The 21,634-nt window shown below is 44.1% G+C and overlaps 1 protein-coding gene and 1 long non-coding RNA gene across 2 annotated transcripts in view; one reads left to right on the forward strand and one right to left on the reverse strand.

The window, feature by feature from the left end:
- CDH20 (cadherin 20) overlaps positions 1-21,634 on the forward strand; it is a 213,330-nt gene that overhangs the window by 95,484 nt on the left and 96,212 nt on the right. The window lies entirely within an intron of this gene.
- The window catches only part of LOC139179505 (uncharacterized), a 195,775-nt gene that overhangs the window by 79,043 nt on the left and 95,098 nt on the right, over positions 1-21,634 (reverse strand). The window lies entirely within an intron of this gene.

Below are 21,634 nucleotides of genomic sequence, written 5' to 3' on the forward strand. Positions count from 1 at the left end.
TTACTATGTGGCTGCCTCATTTTAACTGCTCCGTACGTGTCAACTCACTCCATCATCACAACCTGATGAGGCAGCTACCAAAAGTCTCGTCATCATCATAACCCGCTTTATAGAAGAGGAAGCTGGACGAGCAAAGATGAAGCAATTTAATCTTACTTAAAATTATTTAATCTTTAAGGTCTCCTACCTGGAAAGCAGAGGGCCAGAATTCCCAAATGGGCCCGTGTGTTCAACCACTATGTCCTCCCTGAAGAGGAAGAGAACTGTATCACAAACGTCTGTCTCAAACTTTTCTTTGAAATGGACAAAAAGACAGACTATTTTATTTCTTTCATTTCCAGCCCTTCATACACCAGAACTATTGTGATACTATTACAATATGAAGTATTAGAAAAATGAGCACAGAGTTGGATGTTCCATGATGTCAAATTACTATAAAGGTTTCTAGATGCTTCCCATCCCACATTTTTATCACAGACCAGTAATAAATGGTTCCCAGACCAACCCCGTCCATCGACCATGCTACATGTAGCAACGAACTGATGACCTCTAAATTCCAGCTCTGTGGCTGTAAAGGACAAATTTGAAAACCCGCCCATGGGTCCTCCTTCTCTACAAAAACTCAGTCCCAAAAGTCAAAGCTAAATAAGCACCTAAAATAGCATCTGCCACAGGTTAGAGCCTTCCCTTCACTGACAGCATTTGTTGAGCATCTGCTTTGTTTTCAGCGTTCTATCCGGTGTCATAGACAGAGAGACCAGGACACAGCCCCTTCCACAAATTCTGACTCTAGTTGTTCAATCGCTTTGTCGCGTCCGACTCTTGGTGACCCCATGGACTGCAGAACGCCAAGCTTCTCTGTCCCCTTCACCATCTCCCGGAGTTTGCTCAAACTCATGTCCATCGAGTCGGTGATGCCATCCAGCCATCTCATCCTCTGTCATCCCCTTCTCCTCCTGCCCTCAATCGTTCCTATCATCAGCGTCTTTTCCAGTGAGTTGGTTCTTCGCATTAGGTAGCCAAAGTATTGGAGCTTCAGCATCAGTGAATATTCAGGATTGATTTCCTTTAGGATTGACTAGTTCCATTTCTTTGTAATCCAAGGGACTTTCAAGAGTCTGCTCCACCACCACAGTTCAAAAGCATCAATTCTTTGGTGCTCAGCTTCCTTTATGGCCCAACTCTCACATCCATACATGACTACTAGAAAAACCATAGCCTTGACTAGACGGACCTTTGTTGGCAAAGTAATGTCTCTGCTTTTTAAAACACTTTCTAGGTTTGTCATAGCTTTTCTTCTGGAAGCGTCTTTTAATGTCACGGCTGCAGTCACCATCTGCGGTGATTTTGGAGCTCTAGAAGACAGGACAACAGCTACCCGGGGTGTTATTAATGCAGTGTTGCCCCCACTGCTGACCACATTCAAAGCTGTAAGAGCAGAAAGAAAAGATGTTCTTTCCTCTCTCCCTTCAACCCCTTTCAAGAAACAGAAGGCATTTAAATTGTATAAATCTTAATTATGGCGAATTGACTCGTAATACTCTTCAGATCTACTGTATTCTTCTTCTCTGTACATTCATTCAATTAATTTCTGAGAGTTTGATATTGAAACTCCAACTAAAAATCTTAATTTATCTACCTAAACAATTGTAATATATACTGAAACTACATGTAACTTTGTTCTATATTTTCCAAGTGTCCTGCAAATGTGTTATCATAATTTTCATAATTTAAAAAATAAAAGAGAAAGAAAAAAAGAAATGGAATGAAACCTGTGATTTCTAAGTCATCCTTTCTACCAGCTGAGTGTAGGGTGGGGAGCTGGCAGGGCAGCATAAAAATGCCGCTAAGCACTGGATATCGAGTCTGGAAGTTTTAGAGGATACCTCAGTGCTGTGCTTAGCCACTCAGTCATGTCCAACTCTTTGCAACCCCACAGACTGTAGCCCTCCAGGCTCCTCTGTCCGTGGGACTCTCCAGGCAAGAATACTGGAGTGAGTAGCCATGCCCTCCTCCAGGGGATTTCCCCAACCCTGGGATTGAGCTCAGGTCTCCTGCACTGCAGGCAGATTCTTTGCCATCTGAGCCACCAGGGGAGACAGGATACCTCCTGCTGCTACTGCTGCTAAGTCGCTTCAGTCGTGTCCGACTCTGTGCGACCCCACAGACGGCAGCCCATCAGGCTCCACCGTCCCTGGGATTCTCCAGGCAAGAACACTGGAGTGGGTTGCCATTTCCTTCTCCAATGCATGAAAGTGAAAAGTGAAAGTGAAGTCGCTCAGTTGTGTCTGACTCTAGCGACCCCATGGACTGCAGCCTACCAGGCTCCTCTGTCCACAGGATTTTCCAGGCAAGAGTACTGGAGTGGGGTGCCATTGCCTTCTCCGAGGATACCTCCTACAACTTGGTTATATTTCCTCTCTCAGTTGTCCTAACTTATATAAAACTTGACTTTTGGATACGATACATTTTCTGTGGCTTTTGCCCTTTCAGCTGTTTATAACCTCCAAATAATCACCCTTATTATGCTTGTTGTTCAAATAATCAGCAAGCCAACTCCAGTGACTTCCGCTCTAAAAGGAAATCCTGGTTTTCAAACACCGCCACAACTTATTCATTTTTTTTAGCTTTCCCCCTAAATCTGACTTATCTTCCCCAAACCGCCTGGAAGAAGTACAGAGCACTCTTACTCCTCTCCTCCCCAGCCCACCTGGGCGGCCTCTCCTCTGTTGATTCTCTGTAGCACAAAAGAGTTAAACCACCACTGGCTTTCCTTCAGAGTCTTAGCAAGGTGCCTATCGAATCAAGAGCAGAGAGAAGCTCTGGGGAGTTCATTTTGAGAAGTGATTCTTTGCTAATGCCTTCTCAAATAAACAGTGATGGTTTACAATTATCATTCCTTGCTTCAAATTACAGTTACCCTTCTCTCACTGACTTCAGACTTGTGTTCCTTTGTAGCTGATACTTTGAAGAAAAAGACTGTAGAATCACTCAAGTTCAGCCCCTATGTCTTATGTGTAGCTGTGAGGAAGCTGTAACTTCACTGGGGACCCACCTTGGCATCTGGACAGCACAAGGCAGCTGGAGGGGCTCAGTAAAGACAGCAGAATAATTGCCCCCTTATCCTAGGTATTCCCCCTTTTATTTCGGGGAAATACCTGAGTTGTTTTTCCAGGTTGGTCAGACTTATTAAGGGCTTCCCAGGTCGTACTAGTGGTAAAGAATCCACCTGCCAATGCAAGAGACATGGGTCAGTCCCTGGGTTGGGGAAGATCCCCTGGAGGAGGAAATGGCAACCCACAGCAGTACTCTTGCCTGGAAAATTCCCTGGACAGAGGAATCCCGGGGGGCTCTAGTCCAAGGGGCCGCAGAGAGTCTGACGTGACCGAGAGACAAAGCACACATACTTGCAAGCACAGATGTCACAGTATCTAGACTGTGAACTCTCTGAGAATAGCAGTATATCTTTTTTTTTAGGTATAAAATGAGTTCTCAACAACTACCAGCCAGTTATTTCAGAGGTAAATCATGAACAATTAATTCTCTTGGAAAATGTCAAGAAAACACGTCTGATGAAGAGCTGAATTTGTTGCATATGCCCATCAAATACTTTGTATCCCCCACTACCATCAGCTGCAGGTCCCCAGGCAAGCTTTGACCAGAAAAGTTGCTTCTCCTGGCAGAAATGAAGGAAGCTGAATCTGCGTCTACAGGCTGCCTCCCGGGTCTACTGCGCTCTCCCTGCTGGAGTATCTGCTTCTACTTCTCTTGTCTTTGTCCCCCTTGACTGGAAAGTGAAAGTGAAGGTTTTAGTCGCTCAGTTGTACCTGCATCTTTGCGACCCATGGACTCTAGCCTGCCGGGCTCCTCTGTCAACGGGATTCTCCAGGCAAGAATACTGGAGTCATGCTATTCTCCAGGGCATCTTCCTGACCCAGGGATCAAACCCAGGTCTCCGTACCGCAGGCAGATTCTTAACCAAATGAGCTATGACTGGACTATCTGACCCTTTGACCAGTTGATACTTTTAGGCTCTTGACACATTTTACTTAACTGCTTTCCACAAAAGAAGTGTACCAACACTGCCACCAGCAGCGCAGGAGTGCCAGTCTTCCAGTTTTCTCACCAAATCTGAGTATATGCAAGTGGATGGCAGGGTGGAAGTTGGAATGAGAGGTTACAGATAAGTGAAGTGAGACATTAGACTGAATCGTGCAGTACTGGACGACAATCAGAGGGAAAGGGGTAACTCATATTTAGCTTAATATGGACACAGTGGATATAGAGAGAGATATAGATACATTTATATACATGAATTTACCTGTTCACATATATTTCCTATCTCTGTTCCCTGAGAAGGCCAGAGGTAACAACACCCCAGGAGCATAGTGCACAGCTAGGGCCCATGTCTTGGTTTTTAATATCATTTTCTAACATTCGTCAGGGGTCCTTGAAAAAAATGGCTGCTTTTTTTAAGGGGTTTAACTAAGGGGTTAGGAAGAAAACACACAGGATGAACCTGGAGCACCTTCTAGTGCCAGCAAGATAAGAAGTGCTGAGGAGACAAATGACGGGGCATGTCAGAGACCTGCAGGGGCGACACGAGAGAGCGCCCAGCAGTGGCCAACACAAGACAGTGCCCAGCGGTGACCGACACGAGAGAGGGCCCAGCAGTGACCGACACGAGAGAGTGCCCAGTGGTGAGAGCAGGGACAGTCTGAGCAATAAAATAAATAGCATAGTATTAAACTATAACCCAAAGTATAAGATAAATATCCATGAGTCCACACTGATAAAAATTAATGATTAAATAAATCATTGAAAGGGAGAAGAGGGAAGTCTCCAGGCAGGAGAATTCCAAATAATTAATGTGAATATGCCACCATCAATGAAGTGGAGCCTAACTCCCCATGCCTTAAATGTGCATTGCATAGTAACTTCCTTTCAAAGAGTACAGTGCGGCTGTCTTGTTTTGTTTTATTGGGGAGTAGTTTATTGACGACACTGTGTTAGCTTCAGGTGTAGAGCAAGGTGAACGAGTTACACATACACGTGTATCCGCTCTTTTTCAGACCTTTTCCCATAGAGGCCATTAGAGCGTATCGAGTGGAGCTCCCTGCGCTGCACTACAGGTCCTTACTGGTTATCTATTTTATATACAGCAGTGTGTAAACGGTCATCCCAGTCTTCCAGTTTAGCTGGCCCCTCGCTCGCCCCCCAACCATAAGGTTACTTTCTACATCTGTGGCTACTGGAGTATCCTAAGTAAGCTCGTTTGTCCCCTTTGCTTTAGAGTCCACGTGTGATATCTGTCTTTCTCTGACTTAGTTCACTCAGTGTGACAAAGAGCTCAGCAGGGAAAGGGGAGAAGCGTCCTTTACAGTGGAGAAGCCTGACGTCCTGCCTCAGCCAGGTGGCAGGCACCAGCAGTGACAGGCTGTGTCGATGGTGCGCACCCCGAATGTGATGAGCAGGACGACACTTCACCTCTGCGGGCTTCTCCCCTCCCAACCCGCGGGCCCCGACTAACCTCGAGGAAAGCATCAGGCAAACCCAAACCGAGGGGCATTCTATAAATACCTGGCCAGCACTTCTCAAAACTGCCAAGGCCATCAGAAACAATGAAGTCTGAGAAACTACAGAGACGTGATGATTGAAGGTAGTGTGATGGCCTGGACAGAACAGTAGGACAGAAAAAAGACATTAGGTGAAAACCCAAATAAAATACGGACTTTAGTTAATAAAAATGCATCACTATTGATTAATTAGTTATGACACGTGTACCATCGTAATATAGTAAGATACTGAATACAAGGTATATGGTGACTCTCTGTAATATTCTTGTGATTTTTCTGTTAATGCAAAACTATTGTAAAATTAAAAGTTTATTAAATGTTCTTTTCAAAAAGGCCTAGAACTTACCCAGTATATATAGGCGTTCAACAAGTGGCAGATTTACTGTTTTTTAAATGATTTTTTGCCATTTTGAAAGGTAAAGGAAATATTTTTTCGGTTTAATTTGAACTTCTTTGATTACTTATGAGGCTGGACTTTTTTTTTTTAGGCTTCTCTTTGCTTCTTACACTCATGCCCTATATCTGGTTCTATTGCTTCTTGGTTAGGCTGTGGATCTGGCTTCTCTAGGATGATCAAACTTCCCAGTTTATCAGTGACCGTCTTCATATATATCTGTCATCCCAGTTAATGATTATACGATCCACTTTCATTTAGAAAGACACAGCATACGGTCACCCTGCCGTGTCTCGCCTCTGGCCTCCTGTATCCTGTGTCTCCCACAAAACTGGCCCACCCATCAAGCTGCTAATCCTTCCTCTGTCCCTGCCTGGTGCCCACAACATGCCGTGATGATGAAACGGGGCAAACTTTTTGTTGGCTAATAGTCTTCTGCTAAAAATACTCAAAGCATTCTGTTAGATAACTGCATTTTGTAAAAGATATGGTCTTCAGTATCAATTACAACCCAGTTCAGTATCGCGATGCTCAATTTTCCGTAGCTGGAAAGAGCACAGTGTTCTAAATATGTGAAGTCCCTTCCCCAAATCCTGTGTTCTGCAGGACACTTCCGGCTGCTCCCGTCCTGAGCCGGACTGCATCGAGGCCACCCCCAGAGGCAGGCGGGAGGGTACAGAGCTGAATGCAGCATCTCACAGCCTCCTCGGGAAGACAGCCTTCTTTCGCTCCCTCCCTCCTCCGCCTTCCTTCCTTTTCTTATCGGTCTTTTACTTCTCCCTCTTCCTTCCTTTCTCCCTTCACCTTCTTCTGCCTTGATATGAAGGTTGCTTATGGTTCAATTTACCTCCTGACTTCATTTATTATGCAGATAAACTCATTGAAGAAAACTAAAAATAGATAGGCCAAAAGAAAAAAAAAATCCACACCCACAGAGAATAATTACTGACAGTTTTGTGTGTCTCTCTGTATCTGTTAGGGGAAGTGTACCCGGCTCTCACACATACTGGCTGTGTGACCCTGAACAAGCTGCTTAACCTTTGCAAGTCTCAGTTTTCACACGTGTAAAATTGGGATAAATTTTATATATATATATATATATATATATATGGTCAAATTATACCATATATATATACATATATGGTTAAAGTATACCATATCATTATTTATGTCAGGACTAAACGAGATAATATATGTAAATCACTTTTAGGACAGTGCCAAGAACAGAACAGATGTGCAATAAATGGTCAGCATTACTCAGAATATCTGTTTAATCAAACATGAGATCATACCAACATTCCAGATTTGGTACCTGGTTCTTTGTTCAATGAAATACGAAACTCTTTGTGATTAAATATAGATCTGTATTGTCACTTTTTATACTTATTTCTTTGTTTTGCATTTTTATTTCAAAATATAATGATGGAAAGCATATGTTAAGAAATAATTACTGAACATAATATATTACCGCTACTTTAGATCTCCCAGAGGATTAAAATCTTTCTCTGAGTTACCACCATTCTCACACATGAAAACAGAGCCACTAAAAAGTAACATCTGGACTGATGATGTGTCTGGTAGCCCCTTGCTCTCATAAACCCCAGATCCTCAAACCTAGATGTATCATCAGAGCCTGGGACTAAGCAAGAGGCTTAATAAGCTCCAAAAACAACCCAAGCTAAGTATAAATAGTATGGCTCAACAAAGTATGGATTTTAGGTAGTGTTTTCATCATTGTATTCGAGCAGTCTCCTCTTGGGGGGCTTACTGTTCGATTGGGGGATTGTTGTTTGTCATTGTTGTTTGTGTTGTTCAAGAACAAGGATTCAACTTGTATTGGATTTCATAATTGAAAAATAAGAAAAGAGAAAACAGTATAGAAAACGTAATTTCTGTTTACTCTTAGAAAACAGAACCTTAGAAACAACTTCGGGAGTAGAATCACAACACAGAGAATGAGTACTGAGTTCTTCAGTATCTGACTAGATCGTCCCCATAGAAAAGAAATCTGGGGGGGCTCGTCTAGGGGGACACACACAGGCACATGTCCTCTTTGAGGGCTCCAGCATAATATCGCAGGAATATCACAGTCCCACTGTGACATCTGACGTGTCCATATGTTCCTGAAATATATCTTCATATAGCATTCTGTAAAAATCAAACACAATGCTTATGAGCCAATTAAAGGAGACTTGATATTATAGAAATCTTCCTGTCAGTTAGTAAGTCCACTCTATCTACTATAAGAAGTCCCTGACAGGGACTTCCCTGGCCATCCAGGGGTTAAGACTCCGAGCTTCCAGTGCAGGGGACACGAGTTCAATCCCTGGTCTGGGAACTAAGACCCCACATGCTGAGTGGCCCCCAAAAACAAGCAAACAAAACAAAAGCTCAGTAACTAAATATTTCCTGCACTATTAAAAAAGAAAAATAACACAAAAGTCCATGATGAATAAAATATCAAAGTTTAAAAACAGAAGTCTCTGACAGGGACGATTAGCACAGTCCCTGACATTTCAGGCAGTGATAAATAACCTGTTGAACTGACCTGGAGGTAAACTGCCATAACATGCGGTATGGAACCCTGACTTGGGTTTAATGGTTATGTGGAGAACGTGTCTTCAAAGTGTCCTCCAGCTTAAAGCACACTTATTAAGGGCTTACCAAGCACAAGATGTTGTAACAGTTTTACTTGCCTGCCTCACTTTTCCCCTCCAATGCCTGCAAGGGAACTGTTAGCATGACTTGACTCTTACAGACATGGAAACTGCGGCCCCGAGAGCTCAGTCACCTACTAAGGGTGCACACACGGCTAACAGGCGGCAGAGCGAGGCTGACCCGGGCCGCTCCTGACTGCATCTCCCCCGCGTGGCGCGTCCTGGAGCCGTCTGTGACGCCAGGACCAAGTCCAGCCCCGCGGCAGACCCTCGAAAAGAATTGCTGCTAAGTCGCTTCAGTCGTGTCCCACTCTGTGCGACCCCATAGACAGCAGCCCACCAGGCTCCCCCGTCCCTGGGATTCTCCAGGCAAGAACACTGGAGTGGGTTGCCATTTCCTTCTCCAATGCATGAAAGTGAAAAGTGAAAGTGAAGTCGCTCAGTCATGTCCGACTCTAGCGACCCCATGGACTGAAGCCTACCAGGCTCCTCCGTCCATGGAATTTTCCAGGCAAGAGTACTGGAGTGGGGTGCCATTGCCTTCTCCGATGAAAAGAATTAACAGAACACAAATGAAGGTCATGTAGTATGTAAGCATTTTGCTCCATAAAGTGACTAGTAATTGAACTTATTCCGATTTTTGTACAGTTCACAGTTCTTTCAGAGAACTTTCTCTCAGTTCTTTCAGAATACTTTCTCTCGGGCGTCTGAGATAAGGAAGGACTAAGAGAGAAAACGCGGTAAAGCTTCTCCGTTTAGCCCCGAATGTGATAGCATCTGAGGACAGGACTCAATGTCAAAATTATAATATAAAAACAAAGCATTTTTCACCATATTACAGTCTTTACATGCATTCTCATCATATCTTCACAACTCCTAGAAGTAAGTATTCCTATCCTTCTACAGATCAGGAGATTGAGAACCTCGCAGGACAGATATTCAGCCACTCAGCTGAGTTCACAGCCTGATGCATCACGTCCTGTCTCTGTGACCTCGCGCGAAGCTGGCACTCTGCCCGTTACATTAGACTGCCCCTCGAGGTGCCGCTGGAGGCGCACAGGGCAGCCTCCGCAGAGCCGTGGCGGGGGCAGGGCGCCCTCCGTGCCTCCCGCTGTCCCTTAATCCCACTCTTAACCCGCCCTTCAGTGCATCCATTTCTCCCAGGTTCCCAAGAGTCTCATCCTGTCCAGGTTCTGCCTGGCAGAGAGGAAAACGCTCCTGTCTGCTTGACGATACTCTGCATCATAAAATGAACCTCACACAGGCCAGGCACGATGCTAGGAGCAGGGAGACGAACATGAATAGGAAGCCGACCACTGCAAAGAGCGCACAGCTCAGCCAGGGGGAGCAGGAGGGGAGCTGCTACCCTGGAAAATGGGTGGAACATGGTGTTTTTCTTTTTTAATAAATATAACAGCTGATAGATATAATTTGCAAGTCATATAATTCACCCATTTAAAATAGTCCAATGGTTTTAACATATTCAGAGTCATGCAACCATCAACACAAGCGATTTCAGAACATTTTAAACGCCCCCCAAAGAAATCCTGCATACATTAGCCTCTCCATTTCCACCTATACCTCCTACACCAGCCCTAAGCAGCTACTAATCTACCTTCCGTGTTTATAGATTGGCCTATTCTGGAGATTTAATATAAATGGAATTTTATAACATATGGTCTTTTGCAGCAATGTGTTTTCAAGACTCATTCATCTTGTAGCAAATATCAGTACTTCCTCCTAACTGTTAAATAACATTCCATTGTATAGATATACCACATTTTGTTTTTCCAATCATCCGTTGGCCAACATTTGGGTGTTTCCACCATCTGACTACTATGAATAATTCTGCTATGAACATTCAAGTAAAAGCTTTTATGAGGACATATGTTTTAAATTCTATTGAGACTAAACCCAGTGGTGGAATTGCTGGGTTTACTCTTGTGAGGACGTGACAAGCTCTTTCTAAAGAAGCAGTACCATTCTCCGTCCCCACCAGCAATGGATGAGGGCTCCGAGTTCTCCATATTCTCAGCAGCACTTGTTATTGCCTGTCTTTTTTTTTTCCTAGGCATCTTAAAGAACGTGAAGTGCAATCTATTTTGTTGTGGTTTTGACTTGCATTTCCCAATAACTAATGAAGCTCAGTTTTAGACACCTCGAATTTGAGATGCCTATGAAACATGTAGAAAGCTTCTAAAAATCCAGCTTTAAATTTAATGGAAATTCTGAACTTAGGATAGATGCTGTAGTTACACTTAGAAGCCATCAGTGTAATAATCTAAAAGAAAGCATTTCTATTTGCGGAATTTAGGCACTACAGCATTAAGTATAAATTATTTGGGACATGGGATTCTCCTAAGAATTACAAAATTACACCACACTCTATTCACCCTACTCACACTATTCACTCTGCTCACTCTGTTCACACCCAAGACTAGCCTTGGCTAAACTATCATTAGGTCTTTCCCGTTTTGTGTTATGTCCAGGGACTTGCTGAATTAGACACCCTGCCTGTGGGTTTAATTCCTGACTTACACACTTCATGCTGCTTGACTTGGGGCACTTGACTCACCTTCTCTAAGTTTGTTTGCTCTGCTGTAAATGGGGAATAAGCATGTATATCCCCATCCTAAGGTTACTGTGAGGAATGTAAAAGAAATAGAAAAGGGCTTGGCACTCAATTCATGAAGGTTGAACAAGCGACGGAATCAATTCATTAATTAATAGAAATAATTGACGGAAACGGATCTAGCACAGTGTCCTGCACTCAGTAAGTGGTCACCAGTTACTATTCCTACTCGATGTACGCAAGCCGTAAAGACGCATGTACCACTGCTACCACCATCCTTTGACCAGAACAGGATGTAAATGGTAGATGTCTTCATATGTTCTGCCCCGTTGGCAGGCGGCTCCCATGGGCCTGTGAGACAGGAAGAATTCACGTCCTCGGTCACTCAGCTCTTTCAGCCGAGGAAATGCGATTTGTGAGCTGCTGTGCTCACCATCCTCTTCCATCAGGCCATTTATGGCCCTTACAATTCCCCTCTTGATGAGAATACATAAAATATTATTGGCCCTGTGTGCCTACTGTATAATACACGGAACTTACAATAGACATTCTTAAATATTGTTAAATGAAGGGCTGAACAGGTGCACTAACGCGACAGCATGTAGAAAAGACTCATTAACCCTGCTGATGCCGGAACGGGCTACATTTCCTGATTTCTCCTTGCACAAAAATCATTGTAAAATGGTTCAAAGAGGGCAGGCAGAAAGGAAGTTCTGGATTAAGAGCACTGCCCTCAGGGTCAGGAGTCTGGGTTGATACTGTCTCTGGCCTTCACATTACCTTGAGCAAGTCACTATACTTCCCTGAACACTGGTTTCACCTATAACATGAGAGTTTGGACAGTATCGTGTCTAGGTTCTTTCCCAACTTTGGCATTCTTTGAATCCATAAAAATACTCCATGTAGAATTTATTTCCACCACTCATTTTTCCCCTCGGTGAATTCTCTATTCATTTTATCTGCGCTGTGTTTTCAGGCTGGGTTGGATGAAACATTAAACACAAATAATCTCAAGGCAGAACTGCATAAATCACTTTTATTTGGCACAGATACCTCAATCAAGTGCAGAGGACTTGGCAGTAGAGTGAACTGATGTGGATGACCAAGAATAAATGTTTTGGGGCTAGAAAGTGGGCCCAGTGGTATCACAGTGGGTCCGCGTCCGCTCAGCTGATGGGTCACCACGATTTCCACGTTCAAAACCACTTATGTTGCTGTTTCCACCTACTTCCTGTGCACTGGTCTCCACATGTTAGCTCTCCACCCTTTCCTGCATTTCTGCCTGGTTCTCTTGCTTTCTTTCCCTTCAACTCCTTCTCCACTGATTGCTCCCAAGGGACATAACAGATTTCTTCCCTGACATCATATGTGCTCAAGTGCGTGGAGCATGACAGGAAAAAGAGAGGGATTGAATCAGAGAAGACAGGGAGGTGGAGAAGGGCTCTGGAGAGGACCGCAACTCTCTGCCAAGGACATGTGCTCCTGTCACAGGCATCTGACACAGGCAGACAGACAGAACAGACAGATCCTTTGGGCAACCAGCCAAAAACACATAGAGTACTTCAATATTTTCAATATGTTATTTCAAATAATTTTTTCTGGTAAATAGTTGTAGACACTGGGCACTAGTATATATTTATTTTTAACAAAGAAAAATGATTACTGACTGTCATACTTCCTACATAATAAGGTGGCAGTGTTCAAGGGAAGACCTACCAATGCAAGAAGCAATGTTAACAGTCAACCACAAAAAAAGCAATGTCTAGATTCTGCAACTCTCAGAGGGGAGTGCAATGTGCCACATGTAATAGGGTGTTCAGAGCACTTTTCTGTGTGTATACAAGATAGAATCCTGCATTTCTATAGTGTCATAAACTCATCCTCATTTCATTGTTTCAATTCATTTTACAGTTCAAACTAAAAGGCATTTTAATAATTATAATGCATATTAGCCTGAACTCACATATATGACTTTTTTGCTGCCTTCAAGACTTCTTAGAGCAGAAGAAAGATATCTTCCTATTTTCACAACACTGTAAACCCAAAGGAAACCTAAAGGGGAGTAGACCAAATTATAAAATCAAGAGAAGGAGAACTGGCACATAACCCCAAACTGCACTGAACTTATATAAAGAGACACCAAACTGTACTTAACTCACATAAAGAGACACTGATAGGTGAGCTTACCAAGGAAAATGAAAATGTGTTTGGCATATTCCTATTCCAGATAATTTATGTTTCCAAAAATATATATAATTATATATTCATGCTAGTATATGAACCACCACCTGTCTTCAATAGGCTATTTTAGCTTTTTCTGGGGCAAACAATTTTGCATTAATGAGTTTCATCAAGTATTTCAGCAGTTTCCCGACTATGCCTCCTGAATAATTCTCCCCGTGGTGAATTTATTCCTAGTCCTTCATTTCTTTCCTACGATAAGATCAGATAGCATTTCCTTCGTCACGTGGTTTCACAGAGCCCAGCAGCGCCAGTAAACTGGAATGCCACGCTGCTTTTCAGCTTAGCCACGTGACTTCCTCCATCCAGGAGAATATTAGTGGGCATGATGCAAACAAAGCCTTTAAATTTGTTTGCACAATTTGGCTTGACTCTTGCGCTTCTGTCATCTGTCATGAGAAAATCATGTCCTGGTAGCCCCTAATTTCAGAATGAGAGATACACTGAAGAGTCCTAAACCCTGACATCAGCCTGAAGCTGATGTGAAGGAAATTAAAAAAAAAAAAAAATTCATCTTGTAAACCACTAAGATTTGGGAGTTGCTTGTCATACGGCTTTATCACAGCCAACGCTGATCGATACCCTTACCAAGTGCCACAGTCACGCTGGCTAACAAAGCAACAACAACAACAAATATGACTTAACACCTACTCATTGTTACTAATAACACGAAAATCAGCTGGACAGCTCTGACCTCAGCGGGGTTCAGCGAAACTCACTCATGCATCTGCAGTCAGCTTCAAGCCATATAGGAACATTTTCTGATCTTGGCTAGACTCCGCAGTATAGCTGGGAACTTGGCTGAGCCAGATGGGCTTACTCAGCTCTGCCTCACAAGGTCTCACCCTCCAGCAGACACGCTCCTGCTGAGTAGACAGGTACCCTAAGGCCGAGGCTTTGAACTGCAGCTCGAGGCCGCTGTCACTTCTGCTGCATGCTACTGACCACAGCAGGTCACAGGGCCACCCAGATTCAAACGAGAGGAAGCCAGCTCCACCTCTTAAAGACAGAGCTGCAGGCACAGTGCAGAGGGCGTAGATACAAGGAAGGCAGAACTTCGGAACGAGCCAAATTAAAGGCTGGAGCTCATCCGGGAACTGTCTGTTCTTTTTATCAGGTGAAGCAAACACGCGGTGAATACAAACGCTGCACACAGAGGCCCTCAGAGTAGGGCACCGAGGAGGGCGGGACACAGAAGCACTTAGTGGGGCTTCCCTGCTGGCCCCGGCGCCGAGAGCCTGCCTCGCGTGCAGGGGACACCAGTTTAATCCCTGCTCCAGGAAGATCCCACATGCCCCGGGCACTGGGCCTGCAGGCCACAACCATGGAGCCCGGGCCCTGGAACCCACGCACCTCAACAGGAGACCCCTCTTGTGAGGGGTGAGAAGCCCACAGCAGCAAGGGAAAGCAGCCCTGCGCTCCACAGCTAGAGAAAACTCAAGCTCAGCAAAGAGCCCGTGCAGTCATAAATAAACACACATCTAAAAAAAAGAACACTGAACGATCTCTGTGCCCATAACATAGTCACGCTGACAGCAGGGGCACCGGCTATCTTCGGCAAAGCCACCTTCCTTTAAGCATTTAATAGTGTCCAACTTGGACTCCTTATTTATTTTGCGTCCCTTCAACATTCCCAAATTCTGTTTATTCTGTAGAATATTTTTCATTTAATAGGAATGCTTTAGTATTCATTTATATTCTTCTATTCCCACAAGTGTATGATCTGGATTGATTACAATGTGATTTGTAAGTCTTTCATGTGCCCCTCCAATTGCGGTCCCTGTTTTGTGGCATTTACAGACTGCAGTGTCTTTGTGCTTTCCCATCCACCATGACATGCTTAAAATTCTAAGCTCAGTTGGTTTTAGACTGAGAGACACGTGGCTTCTGCACTCAGTTTTCCTGTCTTTCCTCTCACTTTAGGGACCATTCATCTTGTAACATTTTGTATCATATAAATAAAAACCAAGAAAATGCAAATAAGGAAGCACCAAGCAAAGTACCGGTCACGGGGATTTGCCCGGTGGAGCATCTATCTTATACCATCACCGTGGTTTTCCAGAACTTTACCCACATCTGGTTAAAGTACTCCTGCCTGGAAAATCCCATGGACTCAGGAGCCTTGTAGGCTACAGTCCGTGGGGTCGCAAAGAGTCAGACACGACTGAGCGACGTCACTTCCACTTCACCCAAAGTCCAGCGGTACGTAACACACTTACCCTTATAATATTCTATTTTAATTAGTAAACCTCACAAGGCACAGGAAAATATACTCAAGGCTTTACACTGAGAAAAAATAGCATTAAGAAATCTGACTAAAACTAGAGACTATTGTGTGCTTTCAGAGACGTCAGATCAAACACCATTTTGTAAAATTTGTAAGGATTAGAGGGAGCAGTGAAACGAGAATCTTTGTAACAAGATCGTTGAGCCATTAGAAAACCAAAAGTCACTTTCTAAAGCAGTCCTTTGATAAAGCCTCCTCTCTCGGGAAGGTCTGCAGTCAGTCATCTCCGAGCGGTCAGCAGTGGGATGCAGGGCTGGTCCGCCGAGGCAGCCTCTTACCCCGCACGGATTGGCCCTCAGGGCTACGGATCTAATGGCTCCCCGGATTCTTGGGAAAACACTGCTTGACGGATTGGAACTGTGGCTTTGCTGCGCATGAATGAACACATGCGTATCACCTTTTCCTTCCCAGTCTCATTGCTGAGCAGGCTCAGGGCAATAAATTCTGAGTAATTTTATGATGGAGAGGGTATGAGAGAAGACTCCATGAGTGGATGGAAGAATAAAGGAAGGAAGAGGAGAGGCATTCTTTTTATTTTTTTAGTTTTTGAATGCTTATATTTTGGATTACCACTTTGAGCAATAGGTAGCCTGTTATATCGTCATTTACATTCTCGAGGATCCATAAACCTATTTTTTTTAAATTGGAGGATAATTGCTTTACGATGTTGTGCTGGCTTCTCCCACACATCAACACGTATCAGCCACAGGTGTACACAGAGCTCCTCCCTCTTGCCCTCCCTTCCACCCCTCTAGGTTGAAACAGCACAGCCTGAGCTTCCTGCGTCACAGGGCACGTTCCCACTAGCTATCCACTTTACGTATGGTGACATATATGCTTTCAGCTCCTCTCCCGGGCTCTCCCTCCCTCAAGGAGAGGCACTCTCAATCACACTGCGCCCAGATCTTCTCCCTTCCTGGACTGAGCTGCCATCACCTTTGTTCACTGACCTGCCCCCACCACAGGATTCTTAGGGGTTAGGAAACCAAACGCCTCCAGGGGGGCAGTAGGCAACATTTTCCAGTACTCTTGCCTGGAAAATCCCATGGACGGAGGAGCCTGGTGGGCTGCAGTCCATGGGGTCGCGAAGAGTCGGACACGACTGAGCGCCTTCACTTTCACTTTTCACTTTCATGCATTGGAGAAGGAAATGACAACCCACTCCAGTGTTCTTGCCTGGAGAATCCCAGGGACGGGGGAAGCCTGGAGGGCTGCCGTCTATGGGGTCGCACAGAGTCAGACACGACTGAAGCGACTTAGCAGCAGCAGCAGCAGCAGGGAACATAAAGAAACAAAGGAGGTCAAAGGGGCCTGCTGGGCTCCTTGAAGGTCCATGCCCTATCTAAAAGAGAGAGTCATCTCTGACTCTTGCCATGTAGGAATGTGGAATCCCAAGATATCAGTGATGAAGGGACACAAAAGAAAGGTATGATTAAGAGGTTTTGGGAAACTGGAGACTTTATGTGAAATCTTTCCATTTCAGAATGTTGAAAACAGTGGCAGGCCAAAGAAACTATATCTGCAGGCTGGATGCAGCAATTTGGATCCTCAGTTTGCAATGTACATTTTAGAACGATGCTTCTCAAAGTGTGGCCTACAGATCAGCACCTGTCCACACACTCTTTGCTCCAATCTGTGGCAAGATCCGAAGCCAACACTGAACGCTGTTGAGTTCAGCTGGCACCTTTCCCATAGGGAGATTGTTCCTTATAGAAGACACACAGCATTGATTTACATTCTGGCACAAGCTCCTGACCTCATTGTGGGTGAAATTTGGGGGAGCACTACTCCAGAAGGGATCATTCAGGGACCCTTCTCATGGTACCGACTCAGAGCACTGAGAACCAGTACCTTGGCTCCTTGAAGCCCAGTACTCTGTGAAGGATGGGGAAGGGAAAAGGAGAGAGAACTCCAATATGATCCAGAAAGTTGCTCGCAGGAGGCCCTGGACTAACTCAGGGCAGTAGGACCTGCCTGGGATCCAGTGGATCTGAGTGTTCAATATGGGCAGCCAGGGGTCAGCCAACCAGAACAATTCCTCTTCTCCGTCTCCCAACCTACCCGACACCTGTACTCTCTCAGGCACCCGAGAGTTGGTTCTCATAGTTGGCCCAGATATATTGCATGTCATGGATGTTCTTTAGTAGAACTTATTCATTTGTTTATCGCTCATTTGCTCACCAGTACCACCCCATCCCCAGTCCCACCATCGATTACAAGCTCCAGAAGCACAGCTGTCTAGGGCACAGTTAATACTCAGCCAATATCAGATGAACGAATGGTGTTATCGCAAAGTTACACAAGACAGGAGCACACATCATGCTATTTAGATGATAAAACTTTTTTTTTAAAGAATGTTTCCAGAAGCTGACATGTACCTTTCTCAGGAACTGTTGAGTAAAGCCTGTTTGCATTTCGGTCAAATAGGTCAAAAAAGAAATTCAATGGTCATGGAATATGGTACAGGATATGCTTGAAAGCCAAAGTCTTTGTAAAAAAAGACTGAAGTTGGTAGATATGAGAATTCAGAATGAGGGTTCCCAGAAACTGAGCTATTAAGTTATTGACTGATAGTCTTTTAAGAATAGATTCATTTGTCTGCAGAAGTTTAAGAGAGACTCAGCCCAAAGGTGGAAGACCAGGGAATGACCTCAAGTTCTGTGCAAGCCTATGTGTATGGCTAATGTTAGAGCAGAGAATGGAGCTATGACCATGAGTGTTGAATGACTGAGAGGCTGAAATCTCCTTCTTGTTCACTAAAATTCCTGAAACCAACGCTGCTTATCAATCATACCACTTTTCTTACAGTCTCTTGGTCTCCCTTGTTCTCTCATAATTTCAGATCCATTATGTTGGAGTTTTGTGGCCTCGTCTAATATTAAGAAACTCGTTATTTTTCCAATCTCCTTAACCTGTTTCCTCCTATCCTCAGCACTGGTAGAAGAGGATCACTCCAAATGCTTTTTGTGAGTCTTCATTCTATGCTCATCGTTCAAAGGTCCTTCTTTTGAAACATATCAATTGTTAATATCATCCTTCCCCAAACTTCATCACCATCTTCTACTAGAATCTTCCTCCAACTGCCTCAAAGGCTTCGATGCTTGGCTCAGAATTTTCTAGTTTGCCCTACTCCTGCCAGTAGCCGTATTAATTTCAGGGCTATAACAGTCATTATTATGTTAATCATTATGATGCCTTCTATTTATTGAGTGCCTACCATGCGTTCGTCACTATGTTTTTTTCTTTCTTTATTTTTTAAAATTATTTCATGTTGTTCCTGGCCCAGCTGGGTCTTCACTCTGCCGCACGCAGGCTTTCTGTAGCTGCAGAGAGCAGGGACCACCCTTTGCCGTGGCGCGTGGCCTTCTCTTTGCGGCGGCTTCACTCGTTGCAGAGCACAGGCTCTGGGTGCACGCATTTCAGTGGTGGCGGCTCACAGGCTCTAGTGCGCAGGCTAGCTGCGGTGCATGGGTCTAGTTGCCCCACAGCTTGTGCAGTCTTCCCAGACCAGGAATCAAGCCCATATCCCTGGCATGGGCAGGCGGATTCTTAGCCTCTGAACTACCAGAGAAGTCCTACTACGTGGTTTCTAATCTATCCTCCAGACACTAGGTCTAACCTCCAACAACCCTACAAGGTAGGTTTCATCCTCCATTTACACAAGAAGGATGCATGATTCAGAGAAGTTACATACCTTGCCCAAAGTCACAATTTAATTAGCAACAGAACCAGAAGGTAAACATAAATATTATTTCTGCCAAAGCTCAAGCTCCTTCCAAGCTTCCCTAATAATAAATAACAAGGATGCTACCATTTTCTGAATGACCACAGCCATTGGCTTTATACCAATTATTTCTAAATCACACAAAAACCTCCACAGTCTAAATCATTCCCACTTTAAAGACAGGAAAAGTGAGGCTCAGTAACGTTACGTAACCTATTCCAAGTCACACTAATGGTCAAAGATTTAAATTCAGGTCACTCAAAGTGAAACATCTCAGTTGACTGCCTTGCTAAAACTCTACTCCAGTTTTCTGCCACTGCATATAAACCACCAAGATTTAATGGTTTAAACCAGTAATAATCACATATGTTCCTCTCAGATGTTCAAGTTGGGCAGGGCTTAGCAGGGAAAGCTCCTCTCTGTTCCATGTGACATCAGCTAGGGTAGTTCAACAAGGTTTGAAGATCTTCTTCCCAATGGTTCACCTTGAGGACTGCTCAGTTGGTGCTGGATTTTGGCTGGTTCTTCAGCCTGGGCTGAGGGTCACAGGCCTGGCTACCTCTCCATGTAGATCTCTCCACATGGCCTATGCTTCCTCAAAACACAGGAGCTGAGTTACAAAGACAAGCATCCCATGAGAGAGCTAGATAGAAGTTGTATACCTTTGATGACCTAGTCCCAGAAGCCACACAGCTTCATTTCATTGCATTTTATGTTAGAAGTCAATTGCAAAAGTCTGGCTCATATTTAAGGGGAAGTGAATTAGACACATAAAAAGGAATATCAAATAATCTGTAGAAATGTTAAAACCTACCACACACACTTGCCCCACAATTTCTCACTGATTTCATCTCCACTCTGCTAACCTACCCATGAAAATAAGAACACGTCAGCTTACTCAGTGTCACTGAAGACAATGTCAAACGCACGGCTTTGCCTCTGATTCCCACCTTCTCTGTTTTCTGCTCTCACCTCTCCCACTACCTTGCTCCTGGTCTTGACCTTCTCCATCAAGCACTCTAATCCCTTTCTCCATATCTCGAGTCCTTCATCTCTCAGTTTCAGTTCCATGGTCATGAATTTCACTGCTGCCTTTTCTAGCACCTTCACGCTCTCTTCATTATCTATTCTCTCTTTATCACTTGTAGTCTGTCTTCCACACAATTCCTCTCAAATCAGTTACTCAGAAATTACCAGTTACCTCCTAATCATTACCTATGCTCATTTCTCACTCTCGTTCCTATGTAATGAGACACAGCTGCCTATTCTGACTTCCTTCAAATTTCCTCCTCTTTTTTTATATTCTGGGATATGTTTGTTCACATCTCGGTTCACTTTACCTTAAGACAGTAGCCTGAAACAAACCAACATGAAGGCTGGTCCTAAAAGCAGAACAGAACTGAAGCAAGTTTGAATGACAGCAGAGCAAAGCAGGTCGCCATATACGCAGACCAAATAATTACAGTATTCTCACAAGGAGCAAGGGATTATGGTGAGAAGCCTTGCAATGGCCCACGTTTCTTGCCTGCACACAAGAACCTGCCCTAACCCCTGGGATTGGGATTCACAGGAAAAGCACTGTTGCTTAGGAAGAATGCACACGAGTTCTGAACTTGCCTTGGCCATGGAACTTTTAGAGCATATGATGAAAGCTCTAGACCCTCCCTTTAAAATAAAACGTTTTATTCCAAAAACACAAATGTTTGAATATGGGGGCTAAGTTGCGTCGTATTAGACTTGCTGCATTTGAGGTGTCCACAGGATTCCAAAACAGAGTTTGCTAGAAGACAGTTGAACATACAGCTATGATGCTCAGAAGAGAAATTTAAAATCAACTAGAGGCTGGGGAGGCAATAGTTATAGGATAGTGAATACCACTAGATGGACCTTAGAGCCTCAACAGTATAGGTATAGTAGATTTCCATGTATGTTAAGGGTAGATTCTTGAGAAACCCTGGAAAGTCAAGGAGAAAGTAAAGTACATAAACGGACTGAAGAGGAGCAGCCAGTGAGTTCAGAGGAAAACCTGCATGTAGATGTCAGAGAATTTCAAGAGGAAAAGGGTTTGTGACATTCAATAAATACTCATTAATCACTTTTGTATTACGGGTTGAGGATATAGCAGTTGAAAAAGTGAGCAAAATCGGCCCGACGGCGCTGCCTCCCAGGCCCGGGGCACCGCG

This window comes from Bos indicus, chromosome 24 (assembly GCF_029378745.1).
Source record: "Bos indicus isolate NIAB-ARS_2022 breed Sahiwal x Tharparkar chromosome 24, NIAB-ARS_B.indTharparkar_mat_pri_1.0, whole genome shotgun sequence".
Classification (NCBI taxonomy): Eukaryota; Metazoa; Chordata; class Mammalia; order Artiodactyla; family Bovidae; genus Bos; species Bos indicus.